The 21,017-nt window shown below is 44.7% G+C and overlaps 10 non-coding genes and 2 pseudogenes across 10 annotated transcripts; all 12 read left to right on the top strand.

The window, feature by feature from the left end:
* Positions 1-134: 134 nt before the first annotated feature.
* Positions 135-316, top strand: LOC141229145 (U2 spliceosomal RNA). Its single transcript, XR_012295895.1, has one exon. It is a non-coding gene; the product is annotated as a U2 spliceosomal RNA (small nuclear RNA).
* A 1,109-nt stretch (positions 317-1,425) lies between these two features.
* On the top strand, positions 1,426-1,600 carry LOC141229180 (U2 spliceosomal RNA; annotated as a pseudogene).
* Positions 1,601-6,548: 4,948 nt separating this feature from the next.
* LOC141229150 (U2 spliceosomal RNA) lies at positions 6,549-6,739 on the top strand. The gene has a single exon (XR_012295897.1). It is a non-coding gene; the product is annotated as a U2 spliceosomal RNA (small nuclear RNA).
* A 1,109-nt stretch (positions 6,740-7,848) lies between these two features.
* On the top strand, positions 7,849-8,039 carry LOC141229088 (U2 spliceosomal RNA). Its single transcript, XR_012295841.1, has one exon. It is a non-coding gene; the product is annotated as a U2 spliceosomal RNA (small nuclear RNA).
* A 1,109-nt stretch (positions 8,040-9,148) lies between these two features.
* LOC141229087 (U2 spliceosomal RNA) lies at positions 9,149-9,339 on the top strand. The gene has a single exon (XR_012295840.1). It is a non-coding gene; the product is annotated as a U2 spliceosomal RNA (small nuclear RNA).
* A 1,109-nt stretch (positions 9,340-10,448) lies between these two features.
* Positions 10,449-10,639, top strand: LOC141229086 (U2 spliceosomal RNA). Its single transcript, XR_012295838.1, has one exon. It is a non-coding gene; the product is annotated as a U2 spliceosomal RNA (small nuclear RNA).
* A 1,109-nt stretch (positions 10,640-11,748) lies between these two features.
* LOC141229085 (U2 spliceosomal RNA) lies at positions 11,749-11,939 on the top strand. The gene has a single exon (XR_012295837.1). It is a non-coding gene; the product is annotated as a U2 spliceosomal RNA (small nuclear RNA).
* A 1,109-nt stretch (positions 11,940-13,048) lies between these two features.
* LOC141229120 (U2 spliceosomal RNA) lies at positions 13,049-13,239 on the top strand. The gene has a single exon (XR_012295872.1). It is a non-coding gene; the product is annotated as a U2 spliceosomal RNA (small nuclear RNA).
* Positions 13,240-14,348: 1,109 nt separating this feature from the next.
* LOC141229127 (U2 spliceosomal RNA) lies at positions 14,349-14,539 on the top strand. The gene has a single exon (XR_012295879.1). It is a non-coding gene; the product is annotated as a U2 spliceosomal RNA (small nuclear RNA).
* Positions 14,540-15,647: 1,108 nt separating this feature from the next.
* Positions 15,648-15,838, top strand: LOC141229121 (U2 spliceosomal RNA). The gene has a single exon (XR_012295873.1). It is a non-coding gene; the product is annotated as a U2 spliceosomal RNA (small nuclear RNA).
* A 1,109-nt stretch (positions 15,839-16,947) lies between these two features.
* LOC141229173 (U2 spliceosomal RNA) lies at positions 16,948-17,063 on the top strand (annotated as a pseudogene).
* A 524-nt stretch (positions 17,064-17,587) lies between these two features.
* On the top strand, positions 17,588-17,769 carry LOC141229132 (U2 spliceosomal RNA). Its single transcript, XR_012295883.1, has one exon. It is a non-coding gene; the product is annotated as a U2 spliceosomal RNA (small nuclear RNA).
* The last annotated feature ends 3,248 nt before the right edge of the window (positions 17,770-21,017 follow it).

Here is a 21,017-nt window from a genome sequence, read left to right as displayed (position 1 = left end):
CCTTTTGGCTCGGAGGGACGGGGAATGGTTTGGGGGACCCTTCTCCTTTTGGAGAGGGTTTCAAGAAGACCAGCATCCTAGTGCACTTTTTTTGTGGCACTTGTCACTTTTTTAAGCGCACTCGGGTTTTGTACACGAATTCGGGCTTTCGATAGAAAAAAAATCTGTTCTTATCAGTTTAATATCTGATACGTCCCCTATCTGGGGACCATATATTAAATGGATTTTTAGAACAGGGAGATGGAAAAAGAGCTTGCTCTGTCCACTCCACGCATTGACCTGGTATTGCAGTATCTCCAGGACCGGTGCACCCCTTCTTTAATGCAGTTTCTAAAATCAGAAAGTATTGAATTCAATGTTTTTTGTTCATTTTGCTTGTTTGTCGGATTTTGGGATGGACTCTTTGGCTTTGCTTTTCTTCTCCTCATTGGATTTTTCATGTTCAAAGTTGCAGAAGCCAGATGACAAGCTCATTTTGGTTCAACTTCAGCAACTGTGCATTGCATTGCCATGTAATGTAACGCAATGCTATCTTTCTAGCTCTCCCTCTTTACTTCCTTTTGGATAAACAGACATATTAGGCAAGCATTTTGGAGCTTTCACCTAAATAACTACAGGTGGTGAGATAAGCTGCACAATATAATTGACCTTTCAGTATATTGTTGCACACACACCATCTATTTAGCAAATGCCCTTGTTATCAACAGCAGCCTTTTAAACTCACCTGAGCTAACAGGTATGTGCGCTGGTTACTCTGCTGCGCTTAAAATTTCTTTTTTGGTTTGCTACAATGCCTTTTCTGAAACGTTGTCTCCCTCTGCTGGAACACTGACTTCTTTCAATTAATGCCTGCAGACTATAAAAGAGAACCCAACCCAAAAAGTTTGGTTGATTAGTCTGTGGCATTCTGTTAAACTGTTGCTTATGGCGGTCTCTGTGAGCTTCTCAGCGACATTCAGCCAGCCAGGTATCCTGCCTGCAGTAGATGGAATGTGGCAATGGAACGCTGGCTGCGCGTGTCATAATAGGCTCTGAGCCTTTATATACCTGCGCACAGCAGCAGCCACCTTCAGTCTGCTGCTGGACAGCCAGCAGCAGCAGGAGAGGTAAGTAATCAGCAGCCCTCCTGCTAAGGGTAGACAGCTGCTCGTTCCACCCCACCCCCCGCCTTAATTGGTTCTCCTCCCTTCCAAAGGTGTTGAGGCGGGTGGGAACAGCAGGGGGTGAGGGTGCTGTGTTTAAAGAGGTGGAGTTATGCAGATCTAAAACGCGTGGATTGCAGCAGCAGCAAGCCGAAAAGTGCAGGCATGTAAGGGATCTAGAGGTTGACAACATGTCTTCTTAACGGGAGTCCAGGAGCTCATCTCCACAAATGGACTCTTCAGGATCCTTGGGTGGCTCCGTAGTTCGAAACCAATTCTGGTTATCGCTTCTCGGCCTTTTGGCTAAGATCAAGTGCAGTATGCCTGGTCTGGTCATTTAAAGGCTAGTACAGCTATGCTGTACTAAAAGGAGTGGTGGAGAGAGAAGGTGAACCTGGAAAGGATGGGAGTAGTTGTCCACTTCGCAGGGACCGGGGATGCCCGGGTCCGTAATGGTTTCAGGATCGAGGTCGCGCAGGAGAAGAGAATGCATTTTTCACTGGGATACCTGGTCAATATGGTGCTTTATGACATACTGAAGGTAAAGAAGGAGGAGATCGTATGCCTGCAGGAATTCAGGAGAGAGGGACGGTATGTGCTTGTTTTTTCTTCTGTTGGTGCATGCCAGAACCTGTACAGAGCCCTCAGGGAAAATGCTGACAATGACTTGCTTTCAGGACTTACTTTCACAGTCCTTTATTCCAGAGGGGACATACCCTTAGTCGTTTTCATGCATAATCCCTTTGTCCCCCTGGAAGAAATAGCAGATTTCCTTAAAAGACATTGTTCCTATGTACAGTATGCCCACAGAGTAGTTAGCATGGAGTCTGGACTGTGGACTGGGAAGCACAAGTTCTTTGTCCGTTTTGGGATAGACCCTCAGGGCCCTGGGGGTTTCCACTATCCCCCTTTAAATTTCAGCATTGGCAGGAATAATGGATATTTATTTTTCCCTGAAGCCCCCTTTTACTGCCGCAAATGTAACTCCTATGGCCACATGCCGGAGAACTGCCCTGAAGCAATGCTCTGCAGAAAATGTAATCTACCTGGGCACCTTGCAAAGGACTGCCCCAACCCTGTTGTATGTAATGGCTGTGGGGAGTCTGGACATGTGTACAGGGATTGCAGGGCACGCACTGGTGGAGCCAGGCTGTATGCCCAGGTTGCCTCTGCCAGCCCTGTAATGCCTGGTAGCAATGCTCTGCAGCAGAGTCGACCTCATGGAGCTGACTCCATTGTCAGCGAAGAGTTACTTGCCTCCTCAGCTGCAGGTAATCAGCTGCCCTCAGGCAATCAGCTGCTGAATCTCACACCTGTGAGTGCTGCCGTCCCTGTGACTCAGAGCACTCCAGCAGCAGCCTCTGCATCTGCAGTGAGAGTGGGGGGCGGAGCTACGGAGCCGGTGACGTCAGAGGGGGCGGAGCTAGACATGGAGCTCAGCGAGCAGCTCCCAGTACTTGTGTCTGCCTGTGGTGAAGGAGATGTGGAGGAGGCACTGAGCAGAACGCCCCATGTCTCCTGGGACAAGCTGCAGGCAGATGATGAGGAGGAGCAGAGTGTCAGTGCCAGTGGCACTAAGTGTGAAATAAAGGAGCAGGGGGATTTCACAGCAGCAGCAAGGTCCTCTGAAGAGACCAGGGGGAATGCTGTGAAGAAACCCCGCCTCGCTTATCATTATGCAGATGAGGGCAGTGAAAGTCCCATGAGTGAGCGGGCTTATCCAGACTTGGTTTTCTCCCCTGATTGCGATTTTTTAGAGGGGGTTCCTGCCCTCACCTGTTACCAGTCCGGCTGCCAGCCCCCAGAAGGACAAGGCTGATACAGAAATGGGGGACATGTAGAAATCTCCATAAGAAAGTTCTGATATGGCTTCCAAAGCTTCACTTAATGTCCTATCCTTAAATGTGAGGCAGATGAAATCTAAAGGACGCAGGTGTACTGTGCTCAGGTATATCAGATCATTGGGAGCAGACATTTACTGCCTGCATGAGTGCGGATTATCAGAAGTGCCGGACGATCAGGACTGGCCTCATGGACAGCACATCTGGTCTGGGTCTAATGTAAATAAGAACGATGGTGTGGGGATCCTGCTGGGGAACGCAGAGTGCAGCATGGACAGCTACACAGTGGTGGAGGTGGGGAGGTGCATTATTGCCATAGTGAAATATAGGGGGTGGCGGGTAAGAATAGTTAACATCTATAGTCCTACCAGAAAAGAGGAGCGTCTTGCTCTCTTGGAAAAGGTTCAGTTATTTTTGCCAGGAAAGATTCCTACCATTTTTGTTGGTGACTTTAATTGTGTTACGGATGAAACCGGTGATGTAACCGGGAAAAAATTATCCCATTTAATTTCAGATTTTTCTTTTTCAGATGCCGCTACTTTAAGGTCGGACAATCCACCACCTACATATAGGGCGGACAGAGGGGGGATCGAATCACGTATTGACAGGATGCTTTTCTCCAAAAATCTGGAGTGCATTAGTTTTAAGCAGTGTGCGGTCCCCTTCTCGGACCACGAGTGTTTGAGGGGTATGTTCAGACAGAAAGGGAGCTTTGTGCATGGGAGGGGTGTATGGAAGCTGAATGTGAGGTTGCTAGAGGATGAAAGAGTGATGAGTGAGTTTAAAAAGAAGTATGAAAGGTGGGGATACTATAAAAACAGGTTTGCATGTGTGTTAGAATGGTGGGATTGGGTGAAGCAAGAAATCCAAAAATTTTTCAGAAAATGGGGCTACAAGAAAGCCGCCATATATAGAAATAAATTCAAAGAATTAAATATGAGGATTGAATGGCTGAAAAAATGCAGTATGTCTGGGATTGATGTGAGTGATTTGTTAGTGGAAGCAAAGAATGAGTTAAAACGTGTGATTGAGAAAAAGGGGAAAGAAATAATGTACAGAACCAAAATAGAACACCTGGAAAAAAAACGAAAAATGTACCAGATACTTTTTCAAAAAAATGAATGGAAAAAAAATGGATATGGATGAATTACTGGATGAGAATGATGTGAGTATAACTGGAGAGGGTGTGATTGAGGAGGTGAATGGTTTCTATAGTAGACTGTATGGGGATAAATGGATTGATTCTGGTTTGATGGGTGAAGTGTTAGGTAGCTTGGAAGATAAATTGGATAATGATGAATGTGAGAACCTGTGTGAGGATGTGATTCTGGATGAAGTGAGAAAGGTGGTGTTCAGTGCTCAGAAAAACAAAACACCAGGTAAAGATGGTATACCAGTAGAGTTGTATGTGAAAGCGTGGGAGTGCATGGGTGCGGATCTGACGGAAGTATGTAAGTATATGTGGGAGAATGGAGAACTGTGTGAATCTATGAAAGAAGGTGTGGTTGTGTTAATCTATAAAAAAGGTGAAAAGAAAAAACTGGGGAATTGGAGGCCAATAACGCTTCTAAATTCCGACTACAAGGTGTATAGCAAGATTTTAGCAAACCGTATGCGTGAAGTGATTGGGAAGGTTGTCAAGGATGATCAAGTGTGTGCTGTGCCTGGGAGATGTATAAGTGATAATCTGTTGTTGCTGAGAGATGTGCTGGGAGACTGTAGAGATAGAAAGCAGAAGTGTATGTTGTTGGCTTTAGATTTTGAGAAGGCGTTTGATAGAGTGTCGCATGTGTTTATGTTTGAAGTGTTAGAAAAAATGGGTTTCCCTAAGAAGTTCCTAGATGGTGTGAGATGTTTGTATGATGATGTGACGAGTGAAGTTTTAGTGAATGGTTGGTTGTGTGATAAATTCCTGATTAAATCAGGTGTTAGACAGGGGTGCCCTCTCTCCCCTGTTTTGTTTGTTAGTGTGATTGAACCTTTGTTATGTATGATTAGGAGAGAGAAAGCGATAAGAGGAATGCTAATACCTGGGAGTAAAGGAATGAATGTCAAGGTGCTGGGATATATGGATGATGTGGTGATTGTGAGTGAGAGTATTGCGTCTATGAGTAGAGTGAAGTTATTATTGGATTTTTTCTGTGGTGCGTCTGCTTTTAGGGTAAACTGGGATAAATGTTGTTTTAAGTGTTTTGGTGATAGTAGGATTAAGATGGATGGTGTGACATGTATGGAAGGGTCGATTAAAGTCTTGGGTATATTGCTGAATGATGATCTGAAGGGTACTGAAAGTTGGGATGAGTGTGGGTTACGGATAGAGAAGAAACTGAATTTTTGGCGAATGCGTGAGTTGACATTGAATGGAAAGGTACTTTTAATTAAGGCAGTAATACTTCCAATATTACTTTATGTTGCTGGGGTCTTTCCGTCCCCATACAAAAAAATAAAAAGAGTACAAAAATTAATTTTTACTTTTTTTTGGGGGAGTAAAATGGAAAAATTAAAGAGAGAATATTTATACAAAACATATCAGAATGGTGGTCTGAATTTTCCTGATATTGAAATATTCCTGAGCCTTAATTATATTAAAACGGTGGTAGTGCTAATGGGTAAAAAGAACAAAGGTGCATATATGTTGCGATATATGGCTGGATGGATGTTGTATGGGTTATGCTGGGTGAAAAAAGATGGAAGTGTGCCTGTGGCTTTTAAATGTCCTGTGTGGTATGAGGTGATTGAAAGGTTTGTTAGAAAGAATGATTTGCTGGCTGTGTCTATGTGTGAGTTTGAGAAACCAAAAGCGGTGATGGGAAAAATGAGAGCAAATGAGATTGAATGTAATATTAATGATTTAAGATTTAATGAAGTGGCGGATGCATGGGAAAAATTGGGTACGCATGGTATGTTGAAAAAACAGAAGGATGTGGTGTGGATGGCTTTGCATGATATACTGCCTGTGAGAGATGTGCAAAAGAGAAGAGATTTGATCAGAACGAATGTATGTCCAAGAGAAGGGTGTGGAGCGAGTGAGACTGTGAGACATGTGATGTGGGATTGTGATTATGCATATAGTGTGTGGAAAGGTGTGGGTGGTCTATGTAAGGAATTAGCAGGTGTGAGTTATATTAACTGGAGAGTGGCTATGTTTGGTATTGGTGCATGTGGAAAGGTGAATGAAAGGATTTTGTGGTTAATAATGGTGTGTGTCATGGAAAGCCTTTGGGATGTGAGAAACCTGGCTTTGTTCAAAAGAAAAACTGTACCTATTAATGACTGTATTCGGTTAATTCTATCTAGGTTGTACCTTATATATAAATGGGACAAGAGTAGAGGTGGTGGATTGGACGCTGAGGGCATTTGGAAGGTCATGAAATGGCGTCATCTGGTAAAGTACCAGTAATTTTATGTACCTTCATGAGAGTAATATAGCACAAATATACTAACTCTGATTTTGGAAACATAAATTTATAAAAAGAATAAAGATTAACCATGATGATGAGTTATAGTTGAGCAACTATTTTGAAGGTTTTGGCGGACTTTCATACTGTTGTTTACAACAACCTGAATGGTTTTAAAAAAAAAAAAAAAAAAAAAAAAAAAAAATCTGTTCTTATCAGTTTAATATCTGATACGTCCCCTATCTGGGGACCATATATTAAATGGATTTTTAGAACAGGGAGATGGAAAAAGAGCTTGCTCTGTCCACTCCACGCATTGACCTGGTATTGCAGTATCTCCAGGACCGGTGCACCCCTTCTTTAATGCAGTTTCTAAAATCAGAAAGTATTGAATTCAATGTTTTTTGTTCATTTTGCTTATTTGTCGGATTTTGGGATGGACTCTTTGGCTTTGCTTTTCTTCTCCTCATTGGATTTTTCATGTTCAAAGTTGCAGAAGCCAGATTACAAGCTCATTTTGGTTCAACTTCAGCAACTGTGCATTGCATTGCCATGTAATGTAACGCAATGCTATCTTTCTAGCTCTCCCTCTTTACTTCCTTTTGGATAAACAGACATATTAGGCAAGCATTTTGGAGCTTTCACCTAAATAACTACAGGTGGTGAGATAAGCTGCACAATATAATTGACCTTTCAGTATATTGTTGCACACACACCATCTATTTAGCAAATGCCCTTGTTATCAACAGCAGCCTTTTAAACTCACCTGAGCTAACAGGTATGTGCGCTGGTTACTCTGCTGCGCTTAAAATTTCTTTTTTGGTTTGCTACAATGCCTTTTCTGAAACGTTGTCTCCCTCTGCTGGAACACTGACTTCTTTCAATTAATGCCTGCAGACTATAAAAGAGAACCCAACCCAAAAAGTTTGGTTGATTAGTCTGTGGCATTCTGTTAAACTGTTGCTTATGGCGGTCTCTGTGAGCTTCTCAGCGACATTCAGCCAGCCAGGTATCCTGCCTGCAGTAGATGGAATGTGGCAATGGAACGCTGGCTGCGCGTGTCATAATAGGCTCTGAGCCTTTATATACCTGCGCACAGCAGCAGCCACCTTCAGTCTGCTGCTGGACAGCCAGCAGCAGCAGGAGAGGTAAGTAATCAGCAGCCCTCCTGCTAAGGGTAGACAGCTGCTCGTTCCACCCCACCCCCCGCCTTAATTGGTTCTCCTCCCTTCCAACGGTGTTGAGGCGGGTGGGAACAGCAGGGGGTGAGGGTGCTGTGTTTAAAGAGGTGGAGTTATGCAGATCTAAAACGCGTGGATTGCAGCAGCAGCAAGCCGAAAAGTGCAGGCATGTAAGGGATCTAGAGGTTGACAACATGTCTTCTTAACGGGAGTCCAGGAGCTCATCTCCACAAATGGACTCTTCAGGATCCTTGGGTGGCTCCGTAGTTCGAAACCAATTCTGGTTATCGCTTCTCGGCCTTTTGGCTAAGATCAAGTGTAGTATCTGTTCTTATCAGTTTAATATCTGATACGTCCCCTATCTGGGGACCATATATTAAATGGATTTTTAGAACAGGGAGATGGAAAAAGAGCTTGCTCTGTCCACTCCACGCATTGACCTGGTATTGCAGTATCTCCAGGACCGGTGCACCCCTTCTTTAATGCAGTTTCTAAAATCAGAAAGTATTGAATTCAATGTTTTTTGTTCATTTTGCTTGTTTGTCGGATTTTGGGATGGACTCTTTGGCTTTGCTTTTCTTCTCCTCATTGGATTTTTCATGTTCAAAGTTGCAGAAGCCAGATGACAAGCTCATTTTGGTTCAACTTCAGCAACTGTGCATTGCATTGCCATGTAATGTAACGCAATGCTATCTTTCTAGCTCTCCCTCTTTACTTCCTTTTGGATAAACAGACATATTAGGCAAGCATTTTGGAGCTTTCACCTAAATAACTACAGGTGGTGAGATAAGCTGCACAATATAATTGACCTTTCAGTATATTGTTGCACACACACCATCTATTTAGCAAATGCCCTTGTTATCAACAGCAGCCTTTTAAACTCACCTGAGCTAACAGGTATGTGCGCTGGTTACTCTGCTGCGCTTAAAATTTCTTTTTTGGTTTGCTACAATGCCTTTTCTGAAACGTTGTCTCCCTCTGCTGGAACACTGACTTCTTTCAATTAATGCCTGCAGACTATAAAAGAGAACCCAACCCAAAAAGTTTGGTTGATTAGTCTGTGGCATTCTGTTAAACTGTTGCTTATGGCGGTCTCTGTGAGCTTCTCAGCGACATTCAGCCAGCCAGGTATCCTGCCTGCAGTAGATGGAATGTGGCAATGGAACGCTGGCTGTGCGTGTCATAATAGGCTCTGAGCCTTTATATACCTGCGCACAGCAGCAGCCACCTTCAGTCTGCTGCTGGACAGCCAGCAGCAGCAGGAGAGGTAAGTAATCAGCAGCCCTCCTGCTAAGGGTAGACAGCTGCTCGTTCCACCCCACCCCCCGCCTTAATTGGTTCTCCTCCCTTCCAACGGTGTTGAGGCGGGTGGGAACAGCAGGGGGTGAGGGTGCTGTGTTTAAAGAGGTGGAGTTATGCAGATCTAAAACGCGTGGATTGCAGCAGCAGCAAGCCGAAAAGTGCAGGCATGTAAGGGATCTAGAGGTTGACAACATGTCTTCTTAACGGGAGTCCAGGAGCTCATCTCCACAAATGGACTCTTCAGGATCCTTGGGTGGCTCCGTAGTTCGAAACCAATTCTGGTTATCGCTTCTCGGCCTTTTGGCTAAGATCAAGTGTAGTATCTGTTCTTATCAGTTTAATATCTGATACGTCCCCTATCTGGGGACCATATATTAAATGGATTTTTAGAACAGGGAGATGGAAAAAGAGCTTGCTCTGTCCACTCCACGCATTGACCTGGTATTGCAGTATCTCCAGGACCGGTGCACCCCTTCTTTAATGCAGTTTCTAAAATCAGAAAGTATTGAATTCAATGTTTTTTGTTCATTTTGCTTGTTTGTCGGATTTTGGGATGGACTCTTTGGCTTTGCTTTTCTTCTCCTCATTGGATTTTTCATGTTCAAAGTTGCAGAAGCCAGATGACAAGCTCATTTTGGTTCAACTTCAGCAACTGTGCATTGCATTGCCATGTAATGTAACGCAATGCTATCTTTCTAGCTCTCCCTCTTTACTTCCTTTTGGATAAACAGACATATTAGGCAAGCATTTTGGAGCTTTCACCTAAATAACTACAGGTGGTGAGATAAGCTGCACAATATAATTGACCTTTCAGTATATTGTTGCACACACACCATCTATTTAGCAAATGCCCTTGTTATCAACAGCAGCCTTTTAAACTCACCTGAGCTAACAGGTATGTGCGCTGGTTACTCTGCTGCGCTTAAAATTTCTTTTTTGGTTTGCTACAATGCCTTTTCTGAAACGTTGTCTCCCTCTGCTGGAACACTGACTTCTTTCAATTAATGCCTGCAGACTATAAAAGAGAACCCAACCCAAAAAGTTTGGTTGATTAGTCTGTGGCATTCTGTTAAACTGTTGCTTATGGCGGTCTCTGTGAGCTTCTCAGCGACATTCAGCCAGCCAGGTATCCTGCCTGCAGTAGATGGAATGTGGCAATGGAACGCTGGCTGCGCGTGTCATAATAGGCTCTGAGCCTTTATATACCTGCGCACAGCAGCAGCCACCTTCAGTCTGCTGCTGGACAGCCAGCAGCAGCAGGAGAGGTAAGTAATCAGCAGCCCTCCTGCTAAGGGTAGACAGCTGCTCGTTCCACCCCACCCCCCGCCTTAATTGGTTCTCCTCCCTTCCAACGGTGTTGAGGTGGGTGGGAACAGCAGGGGGTGAGGGTGCTGTGTTTAAAGAGGTGGAGTTATGCAGATCTAAAACGCGTGGATTGCAGCAGCAGCAAGCCGAAAAGTGCAGGCATGTAAGGGATCTAGAGGTTGACAACATGTCTTCTTAACGGGAGTCCAGGAGCTCATCTCCACAAATGGACTCTTCAGGATCCTTGGGTGGCTCCGTAGTTCGAAACCAATTCTGGTTATCGCTTCTCGGCCTTTTGGCTAAGATCAAGTGTAGTATCTGTTCTTATCAGTTTAATATCTGATACGTCCCCTATCTGGGGACCATATATTAAATGGATTTTTAGAACAGGGAGATGGAAAAAGAGCTTGCTCTGTCCACTCCACGCATTGACCTGGTATTGCAGTATCTCCAGGACCGGTGCACCCCTTCTTTAATGCAGTTTCTAAAATCAGAAAGTATTGAATTCAATGTTTTTTGTTCATTTTGCTTGTTTGTCGGATTTTGGGATGGACTCTTTGGCTTTGCTTTTCTTCTCCTCCTTGGATTTTTCATGTTCAAAGTTGCAGAAGCCAGATGACAAGCTCATTTTGGTTCAACTTCAGCAACTGTGCATTGCATTGCCATGTAATGTAACGCAATGCTATCTTTCTAGCTCTCCCTCTTTACTTCCTTTTGGATAAACAGACATATTAGGCAAGCATTTTGGAGCTTTCACCTAAATAACTACAGGTGGTGAGATAAGCTGCACAATATAATTGACCTTTCAGTATATTGTTGCACACACACCATCTATTTAGCAAATGCCCTTGTTATCAACAGCAGCCTTTTAAACTCACCTGAGCTAACAGGTATGTGCGCTGGTTACTCTGCTGCGCTTAAAATTTCTTTTTTGGTTTGCTACAATGCCTTTTCTGAAACGTTGTCTCCCTCTGCTGGAACACTGACTTCTTTCAATTAATGCCTGCAGACTATAAAAGAGAACCCAACCCAAAAAGTTTGGTTGATTAGTCTGTGGCATTCTGTTAAACTGTTGCTTATGGCGGTCTCTGTGAGCTTCTCAGCGACATTCAGCCAGCCAGGTATCCTGCCTGCAGTAGATGGAATGTGGCAATGGAACGCTGGCTGCGCGTGTCATAATAGGCTCTGAGCCTTTATATACCTGCGCACAGCAGCAGCCACCTTCAGTCTGCTGCTGGACAGCCAGCAGCAGCAGGAGAGGTAAGTAATCAGCAGCCCTCCTGCTAAGGGTAGACAGCTGCTCGTTCCACCCCACCCCCCGCCTTAATTGGTTCTCCTCCCTTCCAACGGTGTTGAGGCGGGTGGGAACAGCAGGGGGTGAGGGTGCTGTGTTTAAAGAGGTGGAGTTATGCAGATCTAAAACGCGTGGATTGCAGCAGCAGCAAGCCGAAAAGTGCAGGCATGTAAGGGATCTAGAGGTTGACAACATGTCTTCTTAACGGGAGTCCAGGAGCTCATCTCCACAAATGGACTCTTCAGGATCCTTGGGTGGCTCCGTAGTTCGAAACCAATTCTGGTTATCGCTTCTCGGCCTTTTGGCTAAGATCAAGTGTAGTATCTGTTCTTATCAGTTTAATATCTGATACGTCCCCTATCTGGGGACCATATATTAAATGGATTTTTAGAACAGGGAGATGGAAAAAGAGCTTGCTCTGTCCACTCCACGCATTGACCTGGTATTGCAGTATCTCCAGGACCGGTGCACCCCTTCTTTAATGCAGTTTCTAAAATCAGAAAGTATTGAATTCAATGTTTTTTGTTCATTTTGCTTGTTTGTCGGATTTTGGGATGGACTCTTTGGCTTTGCTTTTCTTCTCCTCATTGGATTTTTCATGTTCAAAGTTGCAGAAGCCAGATGACAAGCTCATTTTGGTTCAACTTCAGCAACTGTGCATTGCATTGCCATGTAATGTAACGCAATGCTATCTTTCTAGCTCTCCCTCTTTACTTCCTTTTGGATAAACAGACATATTAGGCAAGCATTTTGGAGCTTTCACCTAAATAACTACAGGTGGTGAGATAAGCTGCACAATATAATTGACCTTTCAGTATATTGTTGCACACACACCATCTATTTAGCAAATGCCCTTGTTATCAACAGCAGCCTTTTAAACTCACCTGAGCTAACAGGTATGTGCGCTGGTTACTCTGCTGCGCTTAAAATTTCTTTTTTGGTTTGCTACAATGCCTTTTCTGAAACGTTGTCTCCCTCTGCTGGAACACTGACTTCTTTCAATTAATGCCTGCAGACTATAAAAGAGAACCCAACCCAAAAAGTTTGGTTGATTAGTCTGTGGCATTCTGTTAAACTGTTGCTTATGGCGGTCTCTGTGAGCTTCTCAGCGACATTCAGCCAGCCAGGTATCCTGCCTGCAGTAGATGGAATGTGGCAATGGAACGCTGGCTGCGCGTGTCATAATAGGCTCTGAGCCTTTATATACCTGCGCACAGCAGCAGCCACCTTCAGTCTGCTGCTGGACAGCCAGCAGCAGCAGGAGAGGTAAGTAATCAGCAGCCCTCCTGCTAAGGGTAGACAGCTGCTCGTTCCACCCCACCCCCCGCCTTAATTGGTTCTCCTCCCTTCCAACGGTGTTGAGGCGGGTGGGAACAGCAGGGGGTGAGGGTGCTGTGTTTAAAGAGGTGGAGTTATGCAGATCTAAAACGCGTGGATTGCAGCAGCAGCAAGCCGAAAAGTGCAGGCATGTAAGGGATCTAGAGGTTGACAACATGTCTTCTTAACGGGAGTCCAGGAGCTCATCTCCACAAATGGACTCTTCAGGATCCTTGGGTGGCTCCGTAGTTCGAAACCAATTCTGGTTATCGCTTCTCGGCCTTTTGGCTAAGATCAAGTGTAGTATCTGTTCTTATCAGTTTAATATCTAATACGTCCCCTATCTGGGGACCATATATTAAATGGATTTTTAGAACAGGGAGATGGAAAAAGAGCTTGCTCTGTCCACTCCACGCATTGACCTGGTATTGCAGTATCTCCAGGACCGGTGCACCCCTTCTTTAATGCAGTTTCTAAAATCAGAAAGTATTGAATTCAATGTTTTTTGTTCATTTTGCTTGTTTGTCGGATTTTGGGATGGACTCTTTGGCTTTGCTTTTCTTCTCCTCATTGGATTTTTCATGTTCAAAGTTGCAGAAGCCAGATGACAAGCTCATTTTGGTTCAACTTCAGCAACTGTGCATTGCATTGCCATGTAATGTAACGCAATGCTATCTTTCTAGCTCTCCCTCTTTACTTCCTTTTGGATAAACAGACATATTAGGCAAGCATTTTGGAGCTTTCACCTAAATAACTACAGGTGGTGAGATAAGCTGCACAATATAATTGACCTTTCAGTATATTGTTGCACACACACCATCTATTTAGCAAATGCCCTTGTTATCAACAGCAGCCTTTTAAACTCACCTGAGCTAACAGGTATGTGCGCTGGTTACTCTGCTGCGCTTAAAATTTCTTTTTTGGTTTGCTACAATGCCTTTTCTGAAACGTTGTCTCCCTCTGCTGGAACACTGACTTCTTTCAATTAATGCCTGCAGACTATAAAAGAGAACCCAACCCAAAAAGTTTGGTTGATTAGTCTGTGGCATTCTGTTAAACTGTTGCTTATGGCGGTCTCTGTGAGCTTCTCAGCGACATTCAGCCAGCCAGGTATCCTGCCTGCAGTAGATGGAATGTGGCAATGGAACGCTGGCTGCGCGTGTCATAATAGGCTCTGAGCCTTTATATACCTGCGCACAGCAGCAGCCACCTTCAGTCTGCTGCTGGACAGCCAGCAGCAGCAGGAGAGGTAAGTAATCAGCAGCCCTCCTGCTAAGGGTAGACAGCTGCTCGTTCCACCCCACCCCCCGCCTTAATTGGTTCTCCTCCCTTCCAACGGTGTTGAGGCGGGTGGGAACAGCAGGGGGTGAGGGTGCTGTGTTTAAAGAGGTGGAGTTATGCAGATCTAAAACGCGTGGATTGCAGCAGCAGCAAGCCGAAAAGTGCAGGCATGTAAGGGATCTAGAGGTTGACAACATGTCTTCTTAACGGGAGTCCAGGAGCTCATCTCCACAAATGGACTCTTCAGGATCCTTGGGTGGCTCCGTAGTTCGAAACCAATTCTGGTTATCGCTTCTCGGCCTTTTGGCTAAGATCAAGTGTAGTATCTGTTCTTATCAGTTTAATATCTGATACGTCCCCTATCTGGGGACCATATATTAAATGGATTTTTAGAACAGGGAGATGGAAAAAGATCTTGCTCTGTCCACTCCACGCATTGACCTGGTATTGCAGTATCTCCAGGACCGGTGCACCACTTCTTTAATGCAGTTTCTAAAATCAGAAAGTATTGAATTCAATGTTTTTTGTTCATTTTGCTTGTTTGTCGGATTTTGGGATGGACTCTTTGGCTTTGCTTTTCTTCTCCTCATTGGATTTTTCATGTTCAAAGTTGCAGAAGCCAGATGACAAGCTCATTTTGGTTCAACTTCAGCAACTGTGCATTGCATTGCCATGTAATGTAACGCAATGCTATCTTTCTAGCTCTCCCTCTTTACTTCCTTTTGGATAAACAGACATATTAGGCAAGCATTTTGGAGCTTTCACCTAAATAACTACAGGTGGTGAGATAAGCTGCACAATATAATTGACCTTTCAGTATATTGTTGCACACACACCATCTATTTAGCAAATGCCCTTGTTATCAACAGCAGCCTTTTAAACTCACCTGAGCTAACAGTTATGTGCGTTGGTTACTCTGCTGCGCTTAAAATTTCTTTTTTGGTTTGCTACAATGCCTTTTCTGAAACGTTGTCTCCCTCTGCTGGAACACTGACTTCTTTCAATTAATGCCTGCAGACTATAAAAGAGAACCCAACCCAAAAAGTTTGGTTGATTAGTCTGTGGCATTCTGTTAAACTGTTGCTTATGGCGGTCTCTGTGAGCTTCTCAGCGACATTCAGCCAGCCAGGTATCCTGCCTGCAGTAGATGGAATGTGGCAATGGAACGCTGGCTGCGCGTGTCATAATAGGCTCTGAGCCTTTATATACCTGCGCACAGCAGCAGCCACCTTCAGTCTGCTGCTGGACAGCCAGCAGCAGCAGGAGAGGTAAGTAATCAGCAGCCCTCCTGCTAAGGGTAGACAGCTGCTCGTTCCACCCCACCCCCCGCCTAATTGGTTCTCCTCCCTTCCAACGGTGTTGAGGCGGGTGGGAACAGCAGGGGGTGAGGGTGCTGTGTTTAAAGAGGTGGAGTTATGCAGATCTAAAACGCGTGGATTGCAGCAGCAGCAAGCCGAAAAGTGCAGGCATGTAAGGGATTTAGAGGTTGACAACATGTCTTCTTAACGGGAGTCCAGGAGCTCATCTCCACAAATGGACTCTTCAGGATCCTTGGGTGGCTCCGTAGTTCGAAACCAATTCTGGTTATCGCTTCTCGGCCTTTTGGCTAAGATCAAGTGTAGTATCTGTTCTTATCAGTTTAATATCTGATACGTCCCCTATCTGGGGACCATATATTAAATGGATTTTTAGAACAGGGAGATGGAAAAAGAGCTTGCTCTGTCCACTCCACGCATTGACCTGGTATTGCAGTATCTCCAGGACTGTTGCACCACTTCTTTAATGCAGTTTCTAAAATCAGAAAGTATTGAATTCAATGTTTTTTGTTCATTTTGCTTGTTTGTCGGATTTTGGGATGGACTCTTTGGCTTTGCTTTTCTTCTCCTCATTGGATTTTTCATGTTCAAAGTTGCAGAAGCCAGATGACAAGCTCATTTTGGTTCAACTTCAGCAACTGTGCATTGCATTGCCATGTAATGTATCGCAATGCTATCTTTCTAGCTCTCCCTCTTTACTTCCTTTTGGATAAACAGACATATTAGGCAAGCATTTTGGAGCTTTCACCTAAATAACTACAGGTGGTGAGATAAGCTGCACAATATAATTGACCTTTCAGTATATTGTTGCACACACACCATCTATTTAGCAAATGCCCTTGTTATCAACAGCAGCCTTTTAAACTCACCTGAGCTAACAGGTATGTGCGCTGGTTACTCTGCTGCGCTTAAAATTTCTTTTTTGGTTTGCTACAATGCCTTTTCTGAAACGTTGTCTCCCTCTGCTGGAACACTGACTTCTTTCAATTAATGCCTGCAGACTATAAAAGAGAACCCAACCCAAAAAGTTTGGTTGATTAGTCTGTGGCATTCTGTTAAACTGTTGCTTATGGCGGTCTCTGTGAGCTTCTCAGCGACATTCAGCCAGCCAGGTATCCTGCCTGCAGTAGATGGAATGTGGCAATGGAACGCTGGCTGCGCGTGTCATAATAGGCTCTGAGCCTTTATATACCTGCGCACAGCAGCAGCCACCTTCAGTCTGCTGCTGGACAGCCAGCAGCAGCAGGAGAGGTAAGTAATCAGCAGCCCTCCTGCTAAGGGTAGACAGCTGCTCGTTCCACCCCACCCCCCGCCTTAATTGGTTCTCCTCCCTTCCAACGGTGTTGAGGCGGGTGGGAACAGCAGGGGGTGAGGGTGCTGTGTTTAAAGAGGTGGAGTTATGCAGATCTAAAACGCGTGGATTGCAGCAGCAGCAAGCCGAAAAGTGCAGGCATGTAAGGGATCTAGAGGTTGACAACATGTCTTCTTAGCGGGAGTCCAGGAGCTCATCTCCACAAATGGACTCTTCAGGATCCTTGGGTGGCTCCGTAGTTCGAAACCAATTCTGGTTATCGCTTCTCGGCCTTTTGGCTAAGATCAAGTGTAGTATCATTTGAAAAGGCAGTTTTGTCCTTGGGCTGCCCTAGTAAATTGATGCATATTACACACTGGTTTGGTGCACTTGTTAGTACGCCAGGTGGCTCATAGAGTTATCTGATGGAAAACATGGCCCTCCAGGATCGAAGTCACTAGTCTGGGTAAGTGTGAGGGCTTTGGAGCAATGTGCCCCAGGAGTAGGCGCCCTGGTGGGAGTCCAAGCTTACTGGGACTGGGAACCCCAGAAAGACTTGGCTTCGTAGCACGCCGCACCTTTGCCAATCATACTTTCTGAGCAACCCCCCCTATTCATGGCCTCCGGGCTAGGAAGGGGAATTTTTATAAACCCGGTCGGAGGTCCGGTCAGCTTTGGGCTGAGAAACCAACACAGGCTCCAGCTCCACTAGGGTGGCAGCCTAGATGGAAGCTGGGAGCACGAAAACGGCTCTTCTCCGGCTTCGGCTAGGGAGAGCATCGGAGATCCCTGACCCTCGCTGTGGCTTTCTGGCTCGGAGGGATGGGGATGGTTTATTGGGGACCCTCTCCTCCGGGAAGGGTCCACATGAATCCTCGCCTCGTGCGCTGTTTTGGTGTGACTTCGGTCACATTTTTCAGTGCCTTGGATGCAGCTTCAATCAAAAAATCTGTTCTTATCAGTTTAATATCTGATACGTCCCCTATCTGGGGACCATATATTAAATGGATTTTTAGAACAGGGAGATGGAAAAAGAGCTTGCTCTGTCCACTCCACGCATTGACCTGGTATTGCTGTATCTCCAGGACCGGTGCACCCCTTCTTTAATGCAGTTTCTAAAATCAGAAAGTATTGAATTCAATGTTTTTTGTTCATTTTGCTTGTTTGTCGGATTTTGGGATGGACTCTTTGGCTTTGCTTTTCTTCTCCTCATTGGATTTTTCATGTTCAAAGTTGCAGAAGCCAGATGACAAGCTCATTTTGGTTCAACTTCAGCAACTGTGCATTGCATTGCCATGTAACGTAACACAATGCTATGTTTCTAGCTCTCCCTCTTTACTTCCTTTTGGATAAACAGACATATTAGGCACGCATTTTGGAGCTTTCACCTAAATAACTACAGGTGGTGAGATAAGCTCCACAATATAATTGACCTTTCAGTATATTGTTGCACACACACCATCTATTTAGCAAATGCCCTTGTTATCAACAGCAGCCTTTTAAACTCACCTGAGCTAACAGGTATGTGCGCTGGTTACTCTGCTGCGCTTAAAATTTCTTTTTTGGTTTGCTACAATGCCTTTTCTGAAACGTTGTCTCCCTCTGCTGGAACACTGACTTCTTTCAATTAATGCCTGCAGACTATAAAAGAGAACCCAACCCAAAAAGTTTGGTTGATTAGTCTGTGGCATTCTGTTAAACTGTTGCTTATGGCGGTCTCTGTGAGCTTCTCAGCGACATTCAGCCAGCCAGGTATCCTGCCTGCAGTAGATGGAATGTGGCAATGGAACGCTGGCTGCGCGTGTCATAATAGGCTCTGAGCCTTTATATACCTGCGCACAGCAGCAGCCACCTTCAGTCTGCTGCTGGACAGCCAGCAGCAGCAGGAGAGGTAAGTAATCAGCAGCCCTCCTGCTAAGGGTAGACAGCTGCTCGTTCCACCCCACCCCCTGCCTTAATTGGTTCTCCTCCCTTCCAACGGTGTTGAGGCGGGTGGGAACAGCAGGGGGTGAGGGTGCTGTGTTTAAAGAGGTGGAGTTATGCAGATCTAAAACGCGTGGATTGCAGCAGCAGCAAGCCGAAAAGTGCAGGCATGTAAGGGATCTAGAGGTTGACAACATGTCTTCTTAACGGGAGTCCAGGAGCTCATCTCCACAAATGGACTCTTCAGGATCCTTGGGTGGCTCCGTAGTTCGAAACCAATTCTGGTTATCGCTTCTCGGCCTTTTGGCACGATCTGTAGTGGGTTGTGACATTGGGCTGAAGGTTACTGTGGTGGCAGAACCGATTCTTGTCCTTTGGAGATATCCAGTGCTGCTTTTGGGAATCGGTGCTAAAGCTGCAGTGCCTTTTCTTTACGGAGGACGGTGTGTTGGAGGGAGGACGAACTTCGTGGAGGCTGCGATCCGTGTGTGATATTTTCCTTGGTATCTGGAAAAGAAGAGGAAAATCATGGAGACAAGGAGAAACCCTGGAGGAAGGAAGGAGAATCAAGCAAGCAACCCGAATGATTATTTCTCGGAGGAGCATCCGCTGAAGGACACCATCAGGTTCGTGGTTGCTCCTGACCACCGGCAGGTGAAAGATTCTCAATTTATTTTCAATGTTATTTGTAAGCTCTTGAAGATCGACAAGGAGCATCTTTTTTGCTTTCAATCTTTTTTTTCTCGAGGACTTTATGATGTTACGCTTAATAAAGCCTCGCAGTGTGAAAGTGCCTACGCTCTTTATGAAGTAAATAAAGAGAAGGTAGAGCTGGAGGGGGTGAAAGTAATCCCCTCTTTTCAGTTTTCAATGAAAGTACTGACGATTCATTTGTTTAGTCCATTTATTACAGACTCTGAGGTTGAAAGTTACCTATCAATGTATTGTGACAAAATCATCCCTAAGAGACGCGGGGAAACACAGTTTGGAGTGTGGAACGGGAAACGTGTGTATGTGGTATCATTTAGGAAGAACCCGAATGAGGAGGGGGGCGTGTACAGACCTCCGCCGCAGGTTTATATCAACCATAGCCGCGGTTATTTATTCTTCCCAGGGATGCCACACTACTGCCGTGTGTGTAAAAAATATGGACATCTGGATGCAGAATGTAACAAGTGTTTTAGTTGCATGGGTACTCCTCACCAGATGGATGAGTGCCCTAAAAATAAGAAAAAGGATGTAGAGGAGATGGACACATCGCCTGAAGAACAGCAACAAGAAGCTAAAGACGATGTGGAAGCAGGCATTGCTGCTGAAGAGGAAAAAGGGGAAGAGGAGAAAGAAAGGAGTGAGAAGGAGGAGACAGAAAGAAAGAGAAAAGAGGAAGAGGAGGGACGGGCAATGAAGGAGAAGAAGAAGGAGGAACGGGTTAAAAAATCACAAGAAGAAGAGGAAAGGAAGTTGGAAGAAAGGAAGAGAAAGAAGGAAGAGGAAAAACAGAAGAGGATAGAGGACATAGAAAAAAGGGCCATGGAGATAAAGAAACAGATGGAAAGGAAAAAGAGAGAAGAGCAGAAGAAAGAAGATAAGAAGAAAGAAGATAAGAATGAAAAGAAGAAGATAGAAGAACAGAAGAAAGAAGATCAGAAGAGAGAAGAGAAGAGTCAAATGTTGCAAGAAATTTCTCCACTAAGTAAAGGGAGTAGTTGTGGAAGGGAAAGTGATATTCCAGAAGTAGTGGAGTCCACTCCTACTAATTCCCTGTCGCAGAGCTTACCTTGCGCGCAGGTACAAATGGACTGCACAGAAAAATCTCTAAAAAGAAGTGTGGATAGAAGTGATAATGAAGGAATACCATGTGGTGGGAAAGTAAAGGCATTAGAAGCAACAAGTCTGCTGGGGAGTGTGTCATCTTCGGATGTATCAGATCTGGAGGTAGACCCATCTTCTCCGGCAGTAGAGAATGAGGGCGGAGGGAAGAGCCCTGCACTAAATGTTAGAAGATGATCCGCTCAATGTCCCTGAATGTTCAGGGGTTTAACGACCTATATAAGAGAACTGCTTTATATGATTTTTTAAATAATGAAAATATTGATTTTATCTTTCTACAAGAATGTAATTTGACAAAAAAAATAAGCTATGAATATTTACAGGGTATATGGAAGGGTAACTTATGCTTTTCTGGTGGGAACGAGTCAAAAAGTGATGGTGTGGGGTTTTTATGCTCTAAAGATTGGGAGATTGTAAATTATGAAGAGATATACCCTGGGAGGATTTTAAGAATTGATGTGCAGAAAAATGGGAAGAAAGTGAGGTGTTTTAATGTGTATGCAAATGCAGAAAAAGCCTTGAGATTACATTTGTTTGAACTTTTGCAGCTGTTTTTACCTGGAGTAGATCCATTAGTTTTAGGTGGGGATTTTAAT

The sequence above is a fragment of the Phyllobates terribilis genome, unplaced genomic scaffold (genome assembly GCF_046119375.1).
Source record: "Phyllobates terribilis strain yellow unplaced genomic scaffold, ASM4611937v1 Scaffold_455__1_contigs__length_1453912, whole genome shotgun sequence".
Lineage (NCBI taxonomy): Eukaryota > Metazoa > Chordata > Amphibia > Anura > Dendrobatidae > Phyllobates > Phyllobates terribilis.
Note: the sequence above shows the minus strand (reverse complement) of the source record. Positions and strands in the feature narration are given on the sequence as shown.